Source organism: Acinonyx jubatus, chromosome C1, assembly GCF_027475565.1.
Source record: "Acinonyx jubatus isolate Ajub_Pintada_27869175 chromosome C1, VMU_Ajub_asm_v1.0, whole genome shotgun sequence".
In the NCBI taxonomy this organism is placed as follows: Eukaryota; Metazoa; Chordata; class Mammalia; order Carnivora; family Felidae; genus Acinonyx; species Acinonyx jubatus.
Window position 1 is genome coordinate 167993400 of NC_069381.1, and position 10187 is coordinate 168003586.

General features: G+C 35.3%; 1 non-coding gene across 1 annotated transcript; it reads right to left on the bottom strand.

Moving 5' to 3' along the window:
• Positions 1 to 7896: 7896 nt before the first annotated feature.
• LOC113598322 (U6 spliceosomal RNA) lies at positions 7897 to 8002 on the bottom strand. Its single transcript, XR_003418999.1, has one exon. It is a non-coding gene; the product is annotated as a U6 spliceosomal RNA (small nuclear RNA).
• Positions 8003 to 10187: the final 2185 nt, after the last annotated feature.

Consider the following 10187-nt stretch of genomic DNA (forward strand, 5'->3'; position numbering starts at 1 on the left):
AATAATAAAAAAACTAGAAACTCTTGAAAGAGATCAGTTTGAATTACTTTTTAAAAGACAACTTTTTAGGGGCACCTGGCTGGCTCAGTTGGTGGAGTATGCAACTCTTGATCTCAGGATTATGTGTCAAGCCCCATGTCGGGTATAAAGATTACTTAAAAATAAAATCTTACAAAAAAAAAGACAACTAATTATTGTTGACTCAGGATGGGCCTGGAGTTATAAACAGCATTCTTAAAATGGGGCTAGTTTTATTTTCACATTTTTTAATGATAATGTTTAACCAGATATTTAAAAAATGAGTCTGTAAGGACAAACATCAAAGTGGCGTGCCTAGCAACAGCCAAACCAAGTAGTAAAACTTACTAAGATCAGTTAAATACATATCTGTCTATCAAACTGAAGCTAAGCTCACAGCAAGTGATGCCACAGCTGTCTGAGTGGGGCCTCCTAATCTTGGCTTGATCAGAGAAGCAAATAAAGAATGCACCAAAGTACATTCATTATGCTGAGTCACTGGGTTGAAAGAGAGAAAGATAAACCACTTACTGAACAATGACATATTTTTCTTTTAGGTGATTCACAAGTCCTTGAGGACCGGCAGGCATAAAGCCACTAGGCTTTGTGTTACCTGTCCAGTCTACAATAATACTCACCAGTATTTGTTCTGTGTATTTTGATCTCAGGCAACTTTGATTATGAGAATTTGCTTATGTAAAAAGCTCTCTGGCTGGTACATAGGTGCAAGTAAAAAAAAATTTTTTTTCTTAATCAGATAATATTCAGAATCCTAGTGAAGTATTTTATTAACCAAAACCTTTTTAGATTAGTATTAAACATTTGCTAGATATTTACACTAATTGACAAGAAAATTACAAAATCATTCTGATTGACTCAGTTCATTTGTTTATTTAAAAAAATTTTTAATGTTTATTTATTTTTGAGAGAGAGAGACAGAGAGAGACAGAGCATGAGTGGGGGAGGGGCAGAGAGAGACGGAGACACAGAATCCGAAGCAGGCTCCAGGCTCTCAGCTGTCAGCACAGAGCCCGATGCAGGGCTCGAACCCACGAGCTGTGAGATGATGACCTGAGCCCAAGTCAGACATGCAACAAACTGACCCGTGACCGACTCAATTTAATAGTTTCTCCATGTTTCATTTCCAAAATAATCTTGGAATACCACTTTTCCTGGCCATATTGGCTGTAGCTTCGGGAAATTTTACTTATTATATTGACAAGCTTGATAAATACATCATTTATTTTTTGTTTAGTAAATTTTAAGTTAAGCCTAAGATTCATTATAAGAAAAAGAGCTACAATAAAATGGAGAAATATTAATCTTTATAATTTTGTGTTTTTCATGATATCAAATGCCTTTTCCTCTCTATGACACAAAAAATCCAAACTGCATTTTCTTCATGAATTTACAACATGGGAAAAAATGAGGTCTCCAAAATTTAGAGCAGCAAGACTTCATACTTTGGAAAAAGAGAAAAATTAAGTTTAAAAATAAGCTGCTTTTGAGGTGCCTGGGTGGCCCAGTTGTTAAGCATCTGACTTCAACTCAGGTCATGATCTCACTGTTCATGAGTTCAAGCACCATATCGGGTGAGCTGGAGCCCTGCTTCAGGTGAGCCCTGCTTCTCTCTCTCTTTCTCTCTCTCCCTCTGCCCTCCTGGGATTCTCTCTCTCTGCCTCTTGCTCACTTGTGCCCTGCCCCCCCCACCTCAAAAAAGCTGCTTTTGTAGTGAAAAGAGCACTTTTATACAGTGCTGTAATCTTTTTGGAGATCAATTTGGACATATGTGTAAAATACATTAAAAAAAATCCATGACTCCTAAATACAGATCTATGTACCCATAAACTGAATATTTGAACCCTGGAAATAATCCTTAAGAAAAAAAACTCAAAAATAATTTTGTGTATAAGGATGCTATTTATAATAACATACATTAGATACAATCTAAATTCTTATAGTTACAGGAATTCTAGCATATCCATACCAAAAAATTTTTAAGCAATTCCACGTCAATGAAAGAAAACAAGGATATCCAGGTATTACTAAAACCTGTTATATATCTGCTGCTAGTTGAGGCTTTTGATAGAAGTTCTTGGTCCTCTGTTAGCTTTTGAGAACTAAAAGGTAGTATTTGTTGGTAAAGTAGTCCACATAATAAAAGCAAGTAGATCACCAACTTGATGTGATATGAGTAACACTTTAAGCTCTTGATAAACTATTATAATATCACTTACCTTCAGTTCAGATTCTTAGAAGGGAGAGAGTCGGGTGAAATACTAAACTATCTCTCAGGCCCGTTTAAAAGTACTAGGGTCATAACGCAAGATTTAGTAATTCACATAAATAGGCCTTCAGAGAGGGATACCTGGAACTTTAGTCATCTGAAAAAGGGTCAAGGCAAGCACTGCCTTTTCAAGTCACTTGGCCTGTGGACAATGACTAATATGAGGTACAAAATCCACTAACCTCTGGGAACCAAAACAAAGTTTCCACTTGGGGTTCTTTGTATTCTCTGTCCACTAACAAAGCCAAATGCCAAAATCAATCCTTTCATGGACTGAAGAGGTCATTGGGCAAACTATGTGTTTTGTAGGCGTTCTGTGGTACTGCCCTACCTTTTTAAAAGCCCCCAATATTCTTGAGGTGAGACAAAAAATGTAAGGACACTGACTGCAACGCTGCTTTTAAAATATACTTGTATCCAAAAGAGATCCTCTTTCTCCTCATCCTCGCCAACATCTGTTGTTACCTGAGTTGTTAATGTTAGTCATTCTGACAGGTGTGAGGTGGTATCTCATTGTGGTTTTGACTTGTATTTCCCTAATGATGAGTGATGTTGAGCATTTTTTCATGGGTCAGTTGGCCATCTGGATGTTTTCTTTGGAGAAGTGTCTATTCATGTCTTTTTGCCCATTTCTTCACTGGATTATTTGTTTTTTTGGGTGTTGAGTTTGGTAAGTTATTTATAGATTTTGGATACTAACCTTTATCTGATATGCCATTTGCAAATATCTTCTCCCATTCTGTCGGTTGACTTGTAGTTTTGCTGATTGTTTCTTTCACTGTGCAGAAGCTTTTTATCTTGATGAGTTCATTTTTGCTTTTGTTTCCCCTGCCTCTGGAGATGTGATGAGTAAGAAGTTGCTGCAGCTGAGGTCCAAGAAGTTTTTGCCTGCTTTCTCCTTGAGGATTTTGATGGCTTCCTGTCTTACATTTAGGTCTTTCTACAATTTCGAGTTTATTTTTGTGTATGGTGTAAGAAAGTGGTACAGGTTCATTTTTCTGCATGCCGCTGTCCAGTTTTCCCAGCATCATTTGCTGAAGAGATGGTCTATACTCTATTGGATATTCTTTCCTGCTTTGTGAAAGATTAGTGTCCATATGCTTCTGGGTTCATTTCTGGGCTCTCTATTCTGTTCCATTGATCTGAGTGTCTGTTTTTTGTACCAGTACCATTCTGTCTTGATGATTACAGCTTTTTAAAAAAATTTTTCTTTAATGTTTATTTATTTCTGAGAGAGAGAGACAGAGTGTGAGCGGGGGAGGGGCAGGGTGAGATGGAGACACAGAATCCGAAGCAGGGTCCAGGCTCTAAGCTGTCAGCACAGAGCCCAATGCGGGGCTTGAACCCACAAACCGTGAGATCATGACCTGAGCCAAAGTCGGACACTTAACCGACTAAGCCACCCAGGCACCCTGATGATTACAGCTTTGTAATACATCTTGAAGTTTGGGAGTATGATGCTTCCAGCTTTGGTTGTCCTTTTCAAGATTGCTTTGGCTATTCAGGATCTTTTCTGGTTCCATACAAATTTTAGGATTGTTTGTTCTAGCTCTGTGAAGAATGCTGGTGTTATTTTGATAGGAATTGCATTGAATATGCAGATTGCTTTGGGTAGTATCAACATTTTAACAGTGTTTGTTCTTCTAATCCAGGAGCATGGAATGTTTTTCCATTTTTTGTGTGTGTCTTCTTCAATTTATTTCATAAGCTTTCTATGGCAATGTTTATAGCAGCCCTATCAACAATATCCAAAGTATGAAAAGAGCCCAAATATCCATCAATGAATGAGTGGATAAAGAAGACATGGAATATATATATACAAGGGAGTATTACTTGGCAATCACAAGGAATGAAATCTTGCCATTTGCAACTACATGGATGGAACTGGAGGGTATTATGCTAAGTGAAATTAGTCAGTCAGAGAAAGACAAATATTATATGACTTCATTAATATGAGGAATTTAAAATACAAACAGATGAACACAAGGGAAGGGAAGCAAAAATAATATAAAAACAGAGAGGGGAACAAAACATAAAAGACTAGTAAATACAGAGAACAAACGGAGGGTTGCTGGAGGGGTTGAGGGAGGAGGGATGGTCTAAATGGGTAAGGGGCATTAAGGACTCTACTCCTGAAATCATTGTTGCACCATATGTTAACTAACTTGGATATAAACAATAAATAAATTGAAAAAAAAAATACTTGTATCCAAAAGGTGTACACAAATTCTCCAGTCCCTCTTTTCCTTCATTAGCATGGATTAGGTCACTAGGCAGCCTACCAAGAGTGGAGACCTAAGAAGAGTTAGTATGTTTGGGAGTGAGTCTGGGATTGGCAAGAATAACAGTGATTATCTTGGTGGTCTGGTCAGGATGTGCTTGGCCCAGATAAGAGAAAAAAGAGTTTTCCCCATTACTGAAGAAAGCAGAAAAGGAGGACTTGTTAGCATGCAGGTGAACTCTGAGAGAAGATGTGATACTCCAAAGGAAGGAAGTAATTTAAAAGGAGTTCTAAAGGAGTTGGGCCCAAAGTAAGGATTACTCTCAAAGGAAAATGTGGTGTTACAATTCTGCCACAGTCTGCTCTGAATGAAAGTTTAGGGAACCTGCATCTTTCTGATCCTTACAAATCTAGGAGCATAGAGAATGTAAGGCCCTGGAGGTCGTTGGAAGAGTAGTAGAAAAACTAAAGTCCAAGGAATCAGCCTTCCATTTTCCTGGAACTAAAAAGGGTTGGGTAGAATCTGTCCTGCTTTTTACTATTCCTCCGTTGATGTATGTTCTGACCCAGCCCATCTGAGGGTCACAGAGACTTTCCCAATCCCTTGGAGGACTCAGATATTGAAATTCCAACAGAGGAAATGTGGAGAAGAAATATGTGCAAAATGAGCATCCTTAAACCACAGGCAGGATTTTCTCCAATGAAAGAATTCCATTCAACTAGTCCTCATTTTGTTGTGAGTTCAAGCCCCATGTTGGGCATGGAAACTACTTAAAAAAAAAAAAGTATAAAAAGGTGCATTGCAGATAAAGAAAACTCTTCAGAAAAAAAACTTAACTCTCCTTTATTTAACCTAGTAAGGAGAAAAAAATTGTCTGACTTAGGTTTCAATTGTTTTTATTTTCCAAGCTTATGTTCTTATAATGCTTCAAGCTGAGTAGAGAAATCATAAAATCATAAAATCTTAGAGCTAAAAGAGATCTGGAAGATCATTTCTTCTGTTTATTTTATAGCCAAGAAATCTCAAAAAGGAAAATGGCTAAAATGTAGGAAGCCAAAAAGTTTCAGGAGAAGCAATAAATACAGATAATCCATAAAATGAAAATGAGACCAAACAAAATCTTGGGTTTATTATAAAAATTATTATTGCACTTAACCATAGTTTCTCCACAGATTTGGATATATATTTGTTGTCTCTATTTTTGTTGGTTAAGGAATGGATCAAAATTTTTCAAAATTATTGTTTGCTGCTACAATGGAAATCTACAAAAACGGGTAATAGACTATTTTGGGATCATTGTTCAGAAGCACATTTATCTTAGAAATGGTTACCATGGAGATGAGCACACGTCGTATGACTCTACAGCTTGTGAGTTAGAAGTCATCTATGCTACTAAGACATAAATAGCCATATATACACATACACGCACATAAGCCCATCCACACACGCACAGTGAAGTTATATTGTTCCTCTCCTTTCGTAAAATAATAATAAAACTCCATTCAATGCTGGTCTTTGATGGCGGAAGGACTGGCAAAACTCTACACCTTTTAAAATGTAATATTATACAATGACATAAAAATCACTTTTTAAAAACATTGTAAAAGTAATCTGAATCAAGCTTAAAACATACTTAACATGTAAAATAAACGATGAGAACATACTTCTTAGACATCATTCCTCTTAAAGTAGAAATATAAAAATAAGAAAGTAAAATGAAATGCCTGGTTGGCTCAGTCTGTAGAGCATATAACACTTGACCATGGGGTCATGAGTTCAAGTCCCATGCTGGACATAGAGCTTACTTAAAAACGTAAATAAAATACATTTTAAAAAATAAGAAAGTAAAAAAAAGCCCAGAGTAGATTACAAAAAAGTTATTGAGTTATTTTCCCAAGGAATTCAATAATATTAATACTAATATATTATTAATATTGATAGCAATTAGCTATTAATAATAGTTTTAATAATATTAGGGCCTAGTTATCAGGCTAGCCTTTCTCTCCCTGCCTCTCTCTAGCTAGAAAATTTCTTTTTTATTTATTTCCTTTTCTTTTTTTTTTTTTTTTGCTTTTTCTTTTCCTTCAATAAATACAATTTTAAAGCTGCTTAAATTTCAAAGACACTGGCCAATTTCAGAGCATCACAAAGGTATATATTCTGATTAAAGTTAATTTGCTTTTATTTATTTTACTTATTTGTTTACTTTTCAGTAATGGACATTTTCAAATTTTCAAGCAACAGGAGAAAGAATAGCAAAATTAACACCCCCTCCCATGTACCCATCACCCAGCTTTGTTACTTATCAACATATAACTAATTCTGTTTGATTTATAACCTCCTTCCTCCATCATTTTAAATCAAATGTAAAACATCATGGTAAAGACTTTTTAAAATAATTACACTATCCAATTAGAAAACTTTTCCTCCACAGTTTGAATTTTTTATACTTTTCGTAGAAAAGTACTTCAACATTTCATTGTGTATAGGGTACAATAGCAGGTACTAAATTCAGTAGTATAAGAATGTCCAGAACTAGAATAATAATACTTCCTTGAACATTCACCACTTAATACACTGATGACTTACTTATGTAAAGAGATATCTTTTCTTAAGCAGTATAATTTTTTTAGACTAATGCATGTGTTTAAAAGTATATTTAAAGAAAGCCATGCACCTTGATTTGTTTTATAGAAACACAAGAAATGTAAAGCAAAAGCAAAAACAAAAACAAAACACCACAAGAAATGTATATTAAATAAATAAAACCAAATGTGTTTTTGCTTTTTTCCCCAAGACAGCTATTTTAACATGTTTGATTAGCAGACAAAACTCTATACTTGCTAGAAGAGTGTACAAAAAGGACAATTACAGAACAACACATCATCTTTCACAGTCTTTCCATAAAAAAAAAATTGTCATGCAAAGTTTCTCAATATTTGCTGCTATTTTCAAATTGAGGCAGCATGTAGTTTTCGAACTGGGGTATATTCTCCATTTGAAAAATTTAAATCTGAAACTGAGATCAGCAAAAAGTCTAGTCATATAACCTTTATTCCCTTTTACTTCACTACTCTTGCACTCTGCTTTCTAGAATTTGAGCACGAAAGAGTTGTGAAATTTGCATTTTTCCTCCAAGTTCATCAATCCAATATTCCTTACTCTCTTCATGTTAAATACTTATTTATCAATGTATTTAAATCCAAGTCTTTAAAATCTGAAGTCTTTCAATCTTGCTTTTTTTTAAAATCCAAGCATCAGGAAATGAAAGACATAACTATCATCGAATGAGTGACCTCTCAGAGATCACAAAAAATTGTTTCACTCTACATAGTGTCATCCCAAATAGTTTTAAATAACCACTTTTTAAAAAATATGAAACACTTCACAAATGTGTATATCATCCATGTGCAGGGACCATGCTAAGCTTCTCTGTAACATTCCATTTTAGTATATGTGCTTCTGGTGTGAGCACTTACAGAAACAATTTTTGGGGCGCCTGGGTGGCTCAGTCGGTTAAGCGGCCGACTTCGGCTCAGGTCATGATCTCTCGGTCCGTGAGTTCGAGCCCCGCGTTGGGCTCTGTGCTGACAGCTCAGAGCCTGGAGCCTGTTTCAGATTGTGTCTCCCTCTCTCTGACCCTCCCCTGTTCATGCTCTGTCTCTCCCTGTCTCAAAAAAATATAAAACGTTAAAAAAAATTTTAGAAAAAGAAACAATTTTTAAAAAGAATGAGTGCTTTCTTCTATATGCTTAGCTCTAGTGATTCTAGCTTTTACTAGTCATTCTCATAGAATTTCTATAGAGATACTTCCAGATAAGTATACAGTTCCTTAGGAGCATTTCCAGAGAAGCAACTCCTGACTCAATTGAGAGAATTGAAGATAAAAGTAGAAGAAATGTCATATCGCATCGTACCAGTTGGTCATCCAGCTGAATGCTGACACCAAGACACATTTTTTAAGTTTTAAATTTAATTCCAGTATAGTTAACGTATGTTATATTAATTTCAGGCATACAATGCAGTGATTCAACAATTCTATACATTTCTCAGTGCTCATCATGGTAAGTGTGCTCCTTAATTTCCTTCACCTATTCTACACATGACATCAAGACATTTTGAAGGAAAGCAGTATGGCTTTCTAATTCATCCATCTAAAATCCAGAAATATAGATGGTTTCCTTACTGTAGTGGATCAGTTGATATATGACCTAGACATTTTCTAAATTTCTTGACAATTATTCTCTTGTTTGCTTATTCCAGTGCTTTAGGCAACATTTTCAGTTAACATTACTACCCGCCGTGTTCTTTTGGTTGACATGAAATTACTTCTTTTAAACTTCAAGATACACTCACTAGTATTTTTTAATATCCTAGGATTTATTAACTTAGTTAACATTATCCATATTATTCCTGATTTTTTTGAATAATTTGATCACAGTTCTCCATTTCTATCATTTTATTTATTGTTTTCTAATTTTTTTCTGATTTTTTTAAATTTTATTTTTTATTTTTTAAAATTTACATCCAAATTAGTTAACATATAGTGCAACAATGATTTCAGGAGTGGATTCCTCAGTGTCCCTTACCCATTTAGCCCATCCTTCCTCCCACAACCCCTCCAGTAACCCTCAGTTTGTTCCCCATATTTATGAGTCTCTTCTGTTTTGTTCCCCCGCTGTCTTTATATTATTTTTGTTTCCCTTCCCTTATGTTCATCTGTTTTTTCTCTTAAAGTCCTCAGATGAGTGAAGTCATATGATTTTTGTATTTCTCTGACTGACTAATTTCACTTAGCATAATACCCTCCAGTTCCATCCACGTAGTTGCAAATGGCAAGATTTCATTCTTTTTGATTGCTGAGTAATATTCCATTGTATATATAGACCACATCTTCTTTATCCATTTATCCATTGATGGACATTTGGGCTCTTTCCATACTTTGGCTATTGTTGATAGTGCTGCTATAAACATGGGGATGTATGTGTCCTTTCGAAACAGCACACCTGTATCCTGTGGATAAATGCCTAGTAGTGCAATTGCTAGGTCGTAGGGTAGTTCTATTTTTAGTTTTTTCAGAAACCTCCATACTGTTTTCCAGAGTGGCTGCACCAGCTTGCATCCCCATTCATTTCTATCATTTTAAGTAAAAATATCAGGTGTTATACATATATATGTATATATTTATATGTATATATTTATAAACATATATATGGTAGGCATAATCATATATATATGTGTGTGTTTAGAAAAAGATAAATTCCTGGCAGAAAGTGGAGAGGTCAACATTACTTGAGGATGATGCCATGGAAGGGAATTTTCTATCATTGACAATCTAGTACTTTCTGAGCACGACCTACATCTGCCTCTGTTTCCAATCCATCAAATCCCTTCAACCCTCTAATTTGACAGCTATCTCTATCACTCTGATGGAGCCATTCTATATAAAATCTCCAGTTCATCTCATTTTATTATGTCAAGTTATTTTTTGCTGTTTCTCTATACCCTGGCCTCTCTGTAACTTTTTATACCACTGGACAACATTTTTGTTTTAAACTCTTATTTAACCTTTGATTACACAACCCATCTTTTCTACCCGCCTTCATGACTTCTCCTTATCTGGTTTCTTTTCACATTTCACTTGCTTTTCAGCCTTCCAA